The following is a 12757-nucleotide window of genomic DNA, read 5'->3' as shown; positions in this document are numbered from 1 at the left end:
AAGAACTCTAAAAAAACATTTGACTGTTCTCAAATCCAATTTGGGAAGCTGGGAAAATCTGATTTGGGAGATGACTCAAAGCACACATTTGATTTGCAACCAAAGCTATAGGCAAAAGTCAAGTCAAGCAGCGGGCCATGAAACTACAAAAAGGCAAAATATATGCCTTATATTTTTAAAGGAGAAAGCAAGTGGGAGCACCCCTAAACAGTGATAAAAATTTAAAAGGCTCTTTAGATGAAAGGTTTTTTTAAACAAACAAACAAAACCCTGTATAATGCCACTAATAGAACTGATCCAACTATAGCTCTGGGGCACACAGTGCCATCCTAAGAAAACTTTGCTGTGAATAAGCCCTACTGAATAAACTTGAAGATCTGAATAGATCTGTTTAGGATTGCACGGACAATGAACCAAAAGCAGAATCTGTAGACTATTCATGTGAGTGCTATAGTTCCAACACTAGCCCAAGGTCCCTTTGTTCAAAGCATTTCACAATTCAAGCTATAAAGCTGAATACTGCAGTGCAGACAGAGGCTGATGCATAGCTACTGGGAAAAGCTGGAGATGAAGCTGTCTGAACATAAGCTCTAAAGCAAGAAAGCACTTCCAAAGCAATGGAAACATTCCCTTAGAATGTACAGCATGATACAAACCAAGGTGGGTGGGAGGGGTGCTGATGGTTATTGTTCAGGTTACAGTCACTGTCCAATAAATGTCTATGAGGGTTGCACAGCCTCATTTTTTACAAGTCTTGAATCAGAAAAAGCAGTGTACATTGTGTGTGGGGAAATGGCAGCTTTACCAATAATGTATTGAAATGTGGGTGCTATCTAGATATGATACTCCCATAACAGAAATGATACCTCAAGGTGGGGGGGGGGCTGAGTTTCTTGAAATGAAATGAGTAACAATGTTTGATTGCTAGGCAGAAACTCCATGTCTGGGGACAGAAATACTAGGGGGAAAGGACATCACCTTCCTGTCTTGCTTGTGATCTTTCAGCAGCATTCTTCTAATGAGGGCTGGAGCAGAATGCTGGACTGGAGGTACCTTTGGCCTACTCTAGCTAGGCTATTCTTGTTATGTTCTCATTACCTGGTTTGAAAACAGCAGGGAAGCAATTTCAATTCATCTGTGACTGATGACCAGAAAATAAACAAGGAAATGCAGAACATTAAAATAAGCAAGTAATATATGGCATTATCAGCTTAAACCACACCTGTTCATATAAAATGCTGAGGAAAAAATGTTGTCATATGGGGGGATTTCTTGTACCTCCTTTCATGTCTCTATTCACAAATGAAATCTAAAAAGTCTATTTTAAAATGGCAACCTGCAAAATGAATATTTCTATTCTTCCCACTCAGGTAGCAGATTTTGAATTACAGTATTTATGTCAATGCAATAAGACTCGTCCCATCCCCCCACAATTGATTAAGGTAGGTAGCTGTGTCAATCGGAAGCAGCAGAACAAATTTTGAGTCCAGTGGCACCTTTAACATATGAAACTGCCTCATATTGAATCAGACCATTGTTCCATCAGAATATTGTCTACTCAGACTAGCAGCAGCTCTCCAAGGTTTCAGGCAGAGATCTTTCACCTCACCTACTGCCAGATTTTTTAACTGGAGATACTGGAGACTGCATGCCAAGCAGATGCTCTACCACTGAGCCACAGCGACAAAGTTCAATTCTGGCTACAAGCTTTCATGTGCGTGCGCACTTCTGCAGATACATGGAAACAAGCACCTCAAACATTCCATTTAGGTGTGTGTGTGGGAGGGTTAATTGACAGGAAGTACTAATTAGAATCAAGATGCATAACTAACTGAAAAATAAGTATAGCGAAGATTGGATTAAAGCTGTTGATAATACCTGTGAATACCAGCAAATTAGCTTACAGATAATTTAAAAGTTAACAAAAATGTAAGAATTAAGTTTGAGTCCATTGGCACTGTTAAGATCAACAAAATTAAAATCTGGGTTTAAGTAAGAACTGAGTGATTAAGTATGTGTTTTGAGATAAGAACCCGATAGTTCTGTTAAACTCTGTGTGTTCCATTGTCCTGAGTAGGCTTTCTCAACCAGGGTTTTATGAAACCCTGGGATTTCTTGATGGCCCTGGAAGGGTTTCCTGAATGTGTGGGAGTTAATTAATTTTTTATATATTGGATATGACCATATATGGTCATGTCAACCTGTTTCTCCCTCGCACACCATGGCCACTGATGGGCCTGGAGGGGGTGGGAAAGGGAGGGGCCCCAGGTGGGCATGTCCATAGCTATGCTTCTCAACCATAACCTGCATGATTGCACCACTTCTGGGTTTCCTGAAGCCTGAAAAGTGTTTCAGGGGTTTATCAGAGGTAAGAAAGTTGAGAAAGTCTGGCCCTGATTATGTAATATACATGTAATTCAGCAGTCTCCCATTCTAGTCGCTTTCTGAGATTCCTTTGAAATAAAACAGCTTCTGTGCAACAAATTTCTCAGTTTTGTGATTCTTGTCAGACTGGTGTCCATTTATCCTTTCGTCTAAGGGTAGACCTGCTTGCCCTGTGTGGAGAACTGAAGGGCACTACTATCATTTAATGGTATATACAGTGTAAGAAGATGAGCAAGTGAATGTACCTGAGATGGTTTAGGTAATATTGTTAGGTCCAGTGATTGTGTTGTCTGGGTGTATGTGACAGCAATGAGGTATGCCTTTTAAAAAAGGAGTCATGTTACCTTTGCAGACAAGTTACACTTGATAACTTTCTTAGGGGGTTGTCCTACATTCAGGGCTGCCTTCCTTTCAAATATATATGGCAGTCAGAATCCAGTAATCGGCAATGCTACTGTCAGAATAATTGCAGGGGGAAGTTCTCTGAAACACTTCATTTAAAACATTTTTTTGCTGCCTTTACCCAATAAAAACATCTGAACATTAAAAACTACACTTATAATTATAAAATAATTCAAAAAAACTCATCAACATACAACACCAAAAGCAGTTAATTCTGGTGAAATTTCTCCTTGGAAACATTTTGAATACACCAGCCTTGATTCCTTACAACTAAAGAGCCAAACTATGTCAAGATGCAAAGCAACGAAATCAATACAGAGCCAAAACAAGAACACCTGTGTGCATAAACTGAAAAGACACACTTTAACATTCCCAATAATTGACATGTTGATTAAAAATCCATACAGTTTCTATATTGGTGATGAGTCCTTTATTACAAAATGGTACATATGAGGTCTCCCCTTAAGTAATGTATTCTTGTATATGCCTGCCAGTCTCAGGTTGGGGGTGGATGGAGATCTCCCCAAATTACTTGGGTGTTGCAGAGACTGACAGTAAAACAATTGGTTGTCAAATTGTTATGATTACAAAGTCACTTAAACATCACAACTGCCAAACTGAAGCAATGACAGATGGTATTTCATGGTATAGGCCCATGACTTTATCCCCAGAAAATAGATGCCACTGACATTTGGCATGTTATGGCTATGTATTTAAACATTTTTCCAGTTTCTTATATTTCAGGATTTACAGTTAATTAATTTAAGGTATGATTTTTTTTTTAATTTAGTCACCATCGCTAGTAACCATTGATAGACGGTTTCACCGATCTTGTACACTGAGTTTATATGCTATTCTCCCTGCCTATACCTATATGTGTTACATGTGGCAATCAAGACATGGCTTGTACATAACTTGCAACCTGTGTAGGCATGGTGGGATCAGGAGGAATGACCTACAGCACTCTTCCCACTGACTCTGAGGCATGCACAACTTCCCCCAACTGCTAGTGTTGCCAACCTCCAGGTGGAGCCCGGCAATTCCCCAGCACTATAGCCGACTGCTTAATGAGAGGTCAGTGGTTTCCCTGGAGGAAACGGCTGCTTTGGAAGGTGGCTTCAACGGCATTCTATTCCACTGAAGTTCCTCCCCAAAGTCCATTCTCCTAGAGCCCCCCCCCCTCCAAATCTCCAGGAATTTCGCAACCCAGAGCTGGCAACCGTGTCGGGTGGCAAAACAAGGGTTCCAGCCAGACTTGCCTCGGGAGGGAGGGAGGAGGGAAGAGGGAGGAGGGAGGGAAGGCAGGCAGGCAGGCAGGCATCCCTCGGGAAGTCCCGCCAAGCAGCCAAGCAGCACCTCTTACCTGGCACGCCGCCCAGCCTCCGTGCCCATCTAGCGGCCTCGAGGTGTGCAGCTGCAAAGGCAAGCGCCGCAGCCGGGCTCCCTCCGTCCCCAAGCCCGCGCCCGGGGCCCTTCCCCTCCAGAACAGACATGCCGAGCTAATTTTATCAGCCCCCTTCCCCCTCCGCCGGGGCAGCCTCCCGCCCCTCCCCTCCCCAGCCAGCAGCGTTCGAAATAGCACATCGCCCACTCATCCCCAGGCTCCTTCTGCAAGGAAAATATTTATATTATTATGCCACAGAGAGGGTTTCCATGGCACTGATGACTTTCACACTGTTGCCTTGACAACCACTTGAGGCCATCTTGGACGGGCTGAGAATACCCCCTTCCTCGACAAATAAGGATCGCCGCCGCGGCAGCCCCGGGCGGGGGGGGGGGGGGAGGAATCGCCTCTCCGCCTTAGCCCGGTCGGCTCCCCTCGCCCCCTGCTGGTGCCTTGCGGGACAGCTACGCCCTCGAGGCGAATCAGTCTCTCTCACGCCGCAGGGAAATTCTCCGGGCTAGACGGGGCAGGGGGATGAGGGGGGCTGCGGTGGGCGGAACCCCGAGCGGAGCAAACTTGCGCGAGCGCTCTTGGGTGTAAACTGGTCCAGCACGGCTGGAATCTGCCCCATCCAGCACGCAGCCGGATCTGGCGCAGGGTTACTTGGAAGTAACTCTTTGGCTCAAATGAAGTTTATTCCCAACCAAGGGTGCGCAAGGATGCGATTTTCTAGCGTGCCTTACAACCGTCAAACTGCATCCTGATTGTTTTGTAAACTACTCCATCTGCAATGCTTGTATGATTTCAAAGAGATGCGGTAAAAAGGTCAACCCCATTGACCCTTCTTTCTCTCCAAGTATGTAGTGATCAGCTTAAATGCAAGCCATTGGTACTTTAGAAACAGTCTTGGCCTAATCGGACAATTGTTTTCTTTTGCTTGTATAGCAGCAGCAGCCATCTCTGTACTGGCCCTGAAAATTCCCTCTGTCTTGGCTAAAAAGGAATACTCTCACAGGGGAATACTGAACGTGGCAATTGCAGAGTTCATGCCTTGGGCAAACTTTTGGACCTCTGCATGCCATGAAGGCCAAGATCTGTGATGTTTGCATCTTTCACTTGGTCTATGGCATGTAAAAATCACCTAGGTGGATATGGGATTTTGTGCGACTGAAATAATACAGAATAAATTTAGTGTTCAGTGGCACCTTGAAGACCAACAAAGTTTTATTCAAAGTATCTTTTGTGTGCACACCCACTTCCTCAGATAAAATGTGATGGAATGGAAGTAACCATTTTATACTTATAGGCAAGTGTGAGGGTAACTGAGCATACAGCATAATGAAAACAGTTAACAGATTCCAGAGATAAATAGGGAAAGTAAATTGGAGTTGTTTGTATTCACTTGAGATTGAATTGCATGGCAAACATCTTGGGTTCAATAAATAATAATCAGTTGCTGACAGCAGTTAGTTGAGAACCTGCCCTTCTGCCCCCTGCCTGTCCTCTCAAGCATGGAAGCATCTTAGGGCATCAGCTTCTTTGAAGTAGAGCATTTGGCCATTTCTGTTTTCAGACTTTTCTCTGGTCTGTGAACAGAAACAGCCAAATGCTCTACTTCAAAGAAGCTGATGCCCCAAGATGCTTCCATGCTTGAGAGGACAGGCAGGGGGCAGAATGGTAAGTTCTCAGCTAACTGCTGTCAGCAATTGATTATCTAGTCACCCATTTTTCTCTTAATGGAGACCTGTTTATTGAACTCAAGATATTTCTCCAGCAATTCAATCTCAAGTGAACACAAATCCAAATTACTGTTCTCCCCCATTTATCTCTGCTATCCGTTAAGCATTTTCATTATGCTGTATGCTCAGTTACCCTCACACTAGCCTATGTATATTGATCACTTCCATTCTATGATATTGTATCTGAGGAAGTGTGCATGTCCAGGAAAGCTCATACCCTGAATAAAACATGGTTGGTCTTAAAGGTGCCACTGGACTCACAGCTAACCACTTGAATCTGAAATAATACAACACACTGGATCCCAGCTTTTAAAAAAAGAAATATGGTAGCTGTGGGGATGAGGACACAGTTTTAGGAAATAGAAATTGGACAGCTGAGTTTAAAGATCATGTGAACTTTCTAGGTGGCACGCAGGTATGCTGCCTTTCTGGTGTTTGAAGTATGGTTAGTGGCAATTAATGTGAGCTGCACTTAATGTATCTCTTATTTCCTGCCATGAGAAGTCAGGCAGTATATTTATCCCATTCATAAATTGAAAGGAAATTTAAAAACAAACACATTATATTTATAGGCAGAGACAGTCAGGGGTGGCTTCTTGCTGCCTGGAATGCCAGATGATCTGTGGGAACTAGAGGAGTTTTCTTATATTAATAATTATTTACATAGTTTCAGATTTGCTCACTGATACCAACACAGCATTGTTATTCCCACTTTGCACATAGGAAACCAGGAACATCTAAAGCCACCCATGGCGATTGTAGCAGATATTCATTGGAATACAGCTCTTTCTAGGTTCCACTGCATGTGTCCCATCAGCAGTATATATGAAATTCAAGCTCAGTACACATCCCCCTATGCGCCAGTCCATCTGTGTTCTCCTGATTCTAACCTTGTTGGAGGTTTTATTTCAAAACTGGGGAAAGCAGCAGCTATTTCCTTCATAGCAAAGCCATTTAAATGGTCCCAGATATCAGAGAAGAGGACTGACCATCAATGGGCAAGAACCAGTGCCTCCTTATTAGATCAGAACTCCAGCCCAAGGTTTGAATCATGCTGTTATGAGTACTTCTCTTGCCCAAGTGGTAAGAACTTCATAGGGATATGTCTTACCTGGGATGATTTCCTTTAGAAAAGACAATGGGATTCTTATGAGGGAAGGAGGAGAGGGGGATAAGGAAGGAGGAAGAGAGTTGTACCCCTAAATATAACCAATACTAGGGGCAAAGCCCATTTTACAAATGGGCCAAAGAATGAAGGGGAGCGTGCAGAAGGGGAGGGCTCCCAACTAGTATTCTCTTGTACCGACAGCTTGTTTTATTGTATCGTATTGTTCATTTATATTTTTATTGGGGTAAGATTTGGGGATTTTACAAGATTTTTATGTAATGATGTTTGTTATATATATGCTGTAAACTGCCACGAGCCAGTTCACTGGGAGCAGAGGTCTAGAAATCAAATAATTAATAAATATTATTGGAATATTTATTATAAATATTGGAAAATTCAGGGAAGCCCAACCAGCCTGCATGACAGCTTTGGACTCCCTAACCCTCTAAGAGGGTGCCTTCAGGACCAGGGCAGGGCAGAGAGAATGCCGTACGTTGTAATGCTGTCCCTGGGGTTGTATGGAATATTGTCAGAGGAAGGACCTTTCCTTGTGAAGGGAATCTTGCTGGAGAAAGCCATTCCATCTCTGGAACCAGTAGCTCTCAACTGGAAATACAAAGGTAGAGAATTTATAAACAGGAATCTTGCAATCATGAGCACAGAAATAAATAGCAAATAGCTGCATAGCGAGACATTCTCATCTTCAACAATCATGCATCGGGTTGTCAGAACTGGATGGTTCCCAAGTAGCAAAATCCACAAGGATTTGTTTCTTGGAAGGGACATTTGACACTGGGAGGAATTTAACAGCAGGGGGTCCAGGTCATTAGATCTTTGCAGGCAGTACACTAGTCAGTTTAGATGAAGGAAAATTGGTGGCTATTGTGACTTTTCTCCCCATCCCTACCACCTTTCAGACCTTTTCCACAGTAATTATTTACTGGGGTGTTTTCACAACATTTGATTCTAAATGTAGACTCTGAATTTGTACCTGACATTCTGCATCTATGGTCAGAACTCCAAACACAACATGTTTGTATTTCTGTCAGGAAAGTGGGTGGCCCCACTGCCTGTCATTCTTCCTCTTTTGCAGGGAAGGAGTCAGTGCATGCACAATAATGCAATTGTGCCATGATGCAATTAAAGACGTCAGCCACAGACATTTACCATGCAAAAAGCTAGAGCTGTGTTTTTCATGGCCACAGAAACAACCTCATTCTCTTTGCTTTCTAACCAGAGCATTCTTCCATACAACTGTCAAGCTCTGATTATGATTTTCTTTGCATCCTTGTCAATGCCAAGGTTTATTCTGAATAATATTTCTTTCTCCCCAGTGGAATTAGGAAAAAGTTCCCTGTATTCACTCCTATACATACACATTATGGATTTATTATCCCCAGCTAAGCCATAAGCAAAGCTAAACACATCTGCAGGGGTTCCTTGTCAATCACCACCCTTCCCTTCTTGTTCTGTAACTGTGGCCATTGTACTGCCAATTACATATTGTAAAACCTCCTGCTATTTATATGGATATTTGAAAACATGATCTAGGACAGCCTTTCTAAACTTTTTTTTTACTGTTAAGAAACCCCTGAAACATTATTCAGGCTTTGAGAACCCTCCAAAGTGGTGTGATTGCGCAGAATATGGCTAGAAAGCATAGAATTTAACTCCCACCCATTCAGAAAACCCTTCCAGGGTCATCAAGAAACCCCTGATCTAGGAAAGGCTGATCTAGGAAATGAAAGACCATCTTTTTAGCTCTTCTGGGCTTCACAGGCACATTTGATCCTTCCTGACTGATTTCCTGAATTTTAAAGATTTTTCTTTAGCTTCTCCCATAGGGATGTAAGCTAAAAATAGTAGATGTTTTTTGGAAGTCTAATGTATTAAGTTTTCTGTCCACTGAAAGTCAAGTCCCTTTATTCTAGTTCCTGGTCACTGGTAAAGTTGCTAGGATTTTGAATCCTTTAGCCAGCCATTCCCAGCAATTTATCTGCGTACAACTAAAGAATTTACAAGTGCACTTTCTGGTTGTCCTGTTGATGTGAAAGTCATAAGAGCTCTGCTGCCATAAAGTTGTCAGCCTTTATTGCAGAGGGTTACTCATGACTCACAAGCAGCTGCACTTCCAGTTTGCCTATCAGACCATTCTGTGGAAGGGCTTTGTGCAAGTCTACTGCAAACTTTACCGCGAATGTTCATTTTTTTTAGTTTGCTGTTTTATGCTGAAAAGTTTAAGCCAAGGGGATAGATTTGCTGACAGGAGTGGCACTTATTGCACAATGCTGGTAGCCATATAGGGAAGTCCTAATCTTATGTGTAGCCTGACTGCAAGCCTTGATGCCACAAGCAGTGCTTGTCATTTACAGAGACAAAATTGTCTCTCTGTATCCCTGAGAACTGCTGTACAAAGCTAGACTTACACCTGTCTCTGTTCATTGTTCAACAGGCTAGGGCAATGGCAAATCCACCAAATGAATTTATTTCAAAACTTGACCCAGAGCCAGAACAAGCCCTGGGAAATAACACTTGCTTTTGACAATAAATGTCCTTGTCAGTGACATTGCCGATGCATTGTAAGTAGTTTTATCCCTGGATCCCCAAATGATTTACAATTGATGAACCAAGATGGTCGATGTGACATGGTTAGATATTTAGAACAGAGAGCACTAATAAGGCTGGGGGTCTGTAGACAGTGTACTCAAGAATCTCTGACAAAGACATTTATTGTCAGAAATGTGTGTTATTTCCCGGGGCTCGTTCTGGCTTTGAAGAAGCAGAGGAGTTGGTTCTTATATGATACTTTTCTCTACCCAAAGGAGTCTCAAAGTGCCTTCCCTTTCCTCTCCCCACAACAGACACCCTGTGAGGTAGGTGAGGCTGAGAGATCCATTATATTACTGCTTGGTACAGCTCAGTGCTGTGGCAAGCCCAAGGACACCCAGTTGGTTGCACATGGGGGCGTCTGGAATCAAACCCAGCTCGCCAGATTAGAAGTCCACACTCCTAACCACTACATCAAGTTGGTTCAAGCTTTGAAATAAATTTGTTTGGTGGATTTTCCATTGTTGGCTTGTCATTCTTCTCCTCCAGTTCTCTGGCTGACGGGTCCTTTGGCATTTAGCCTTCAAGCAGGGGTTGGATGAATACTTGTCAAGGATACTTTAGTTTAGGCTGATCCTGCACTGAGCAGGGGGTTGGACTAGATGGCCTCCTCCAACTCTATGATTGGCAGGATCATAAAACAGAGGAGAGGAACACCTTCCAGTCCCACATATTATCTGTTTCTTTTTCTCCGCAGGCAGCCTGCCAGCTCTCCAGCACTTACAAGAATAGTGATATTCCCAATCTGTTATGCTCAAATAAAGTGTACACCCGCAGAAGCAACAGTTCCATATAGAAGACCTTTATTGGGGTACAGAGAAGCAACAATGGCCAGAGAAATGCCAGCTGTTCTTGCACAGAGTTGGCATCTTGTCCCTCCTACGCTTGGCAGATGGAGATGTAACAGCTATAGTATTACCCAGTATTGGAGATGATGGGGAAAGCTGACCAGGTACATCACTGTTGCACAAGTTTCAGAGCCACAGGTGTCAGGCAAGGACTGAAAAATTGTTGTGTGCCATTCTGTCAGAACTTACCCTACAATTGACACCGTACAATGTTGTTTCAGCTATGTCTCTGTTCCTGTAATATAAGTACACTCCCTTACGCCACTCTGTTCGCATTTCACCATAGATGTTTTGATGATGTTACATGATGGTATTGGAGTTCCTACAGGGGCTTCATTATATTTGGTTGGTGTTAGCCCTGGTGTAGCAGCTGCCAACACAGCAGAAGCATAGGTCATGTCATCAGTGTCCAGTTCCTACACAACTTTGTGTCACTTCAGCTTGTGTAGTTCTACACTTGACTTCATGGTATTGCCTACCCTTCTGCTTCCTCCCACAAATAAAATTAACCCTTTATTTCAGCCTGACAGTATTGTACCCTAATAAAACCTGAATCCAGTAGTGTCTTTAAGGTGTGTTGGTCTTAAAGGTGCTACTGGACTCTGATTTTATTGTGCTACTTCAGACCAACATGGCTACCCATTTGAATCTAGTATTGTACCCTGTTTTTCTCTCACTCTTTCACTATCACCCTAATTTCTGCAATCCTATATAATTAATTTTGAAATAAATTATCATGCCACAAGTTTTACGACAGATACCTTTTTGAAATATGTGAGCTGGCTGTTAAATATCTTGTTGGAATTCATTGATGTTATAACAGGGTCAACCAATGAGTTCATACTTTCTTTTTCAGGCTAACATACACCAAGATAATGGCACCATCATGTGGTTATTTTGTGTTACTTTTAGGAATGGAATTTATATTGGTTAACAATTATTGCTATTCAAATCTCTCTCTCTCTCTCTCTCTCCATCCAGAGTAAGGTTTAGATTAATAAAATATTTGCTAAATGGATGCTTTAAAAACTGTATATTTAATGTGCTGGACTGGTTTGCACAGTCTGTGGTATGTGTGCATCATCTAGCGCTGGAAAGTTGCTCATAGAAGATGACTGCCATTCATTCTGGAGAACAGGTTGGAAAAATTACTGGTGGGTATTACTAATCACACCTTTATCTCCTCTGCCATATAAATGGGATAAATTCAGTCCTTTCATTACAGGGGTAAAAGAAGCCTTGAGACTGGAGAGGAGCCTTTCTGTGTTCAAATCTAGTGAACAGAACTATATCTAGAGCAGCTGCACCTGGGGTACAATCAAAAAGAAGGATGGTGGTTAGATTAGACTTTGGTTTAGACAGCATATTGTCCAAGGACTTTAAGGCCAAAGTCCTGCTTAAGAGTGATGGGCTGGGCAAGACCAAACCAAAGTGCTGAAGTGTGAGCACATATACCCTGAGGCAGCACTGCCACCAGTCCCCTTATGTACACAGACAGCTAGAGATGAAGTGACAAAGCCTCCAGAACTCCAAGGACTAAGATCAAGAACGTCAGCCATGTAAGGTTGTACATTTAGAAGGCAAGATCCAAAACAAATGACTTTGGAAGCTGTAGCCAATATAGGCCAAACAACAGGACCCAAATTGATGCTCTAGAGTTCAACAACACCACTAAATATAATTAAAGTGATTTATTAGATATTATGTTGTCAAAACTGAGTCCAAGGTAGTTCCAAGGTCCAAATCAAACCTCTGCCTGTCCATTCTGGCCCAACAGGATCAAAAGCATCCCAAAGATAATTGTATTCTAGACAGAGAGCAAAGCTAAAATAAAAGTTCTTTCCTTTATGTCTCACAATCTGCATTGACATGATTCTGGCTGACCAATCACATCTAGGACCATAGTGTTACTAATCAAATGACTTCTACCAATTAGGTAAAATTCAAAGGTTGTCATCGACCAGATGACAGACTGGAATTCTCCTGGAATTACCACAGTTCTCCAGATGACAGAGATCAGTTCCCCTGAAGACAATGGCAACTTCAGAGGGCAAACTTTATGGCAGGGTTACCAGACAGTTGATGTAAGCTATTACTAAATCACTAAATGTGAGCTATCACTAAATTTAACTGTTGGCTTAGAAGACAGAAGGATAGCAAATGTTATGCCATTTCAACTCTATGATTTCCTGTTTCACCTTTGGGTCACCTTTTTAAATGACAGGCCCATCACCCTAACATCTGTCCCAGCCTAATCAGTAGAAATTGTATTGAAAGATTATTA

General features: G+C 42.4%; 1 protein-coding gene and 1 long non-coding RNA gene across 4 annotated transcripts in view; one reads left to right on the top strand and one right to left on the bottom strand.

Annotated features, from left to right (window-relative positions):
* Positions 1 to 4293, bottom strand: part of DGKG (diacylglycerol kinase gamma) — a 177953-nt gene extending 173660 nt beyond the window's left edge. Inside the window, exon 1 of one of the 3 annotated variants that reach the window (XM_077349160.1) lies at positions 4151 to 4293. The gene's annotated coding sequence lies outside the window, so the exon portion shown is untranslated. The remainder of the gene's footprint in view (positions 1 to 4150) is intronic. The other 2 variants (XM_077349164.1, XM_077349161.1) reach the window with 2 other exon arrangements.
* Positions 4294 to 4384: 91 nt separating this feature from the next.
* Positions 4385 to 11999, top strand: LOC143843318 (uncharacterized). The gene is made up of 3 exons (XR_013233531.1): positions 4385 to 5027; positions 10323 to 10577; positions 11455 to 11999. It is a non-coding gene; the product is annotated as an uncharacterized LOC143843318 (long non-coding RNA).
* Positions 12000 to 12757: the final 758 nt, after the last annotated feature.

Source organism: Paroedura picta, chromosome 8 (genome assembly GCF_049243985.1).
Source record: "Paroedura picta isolate Pp20150507F chromosome 8, Ppicta_v3.0, whole genome shotgun sequence".
In the NCBI taxonomy this organism is placed as follows: Eukaryota; Metazoa; Chordata; class Lepidosauria; order Squamata; family Gekkonidae; genus Paroedura; species Paroedura picta.
This window is presented reverse-complemented; position numbering and strand designations above follow the sequence as displayed.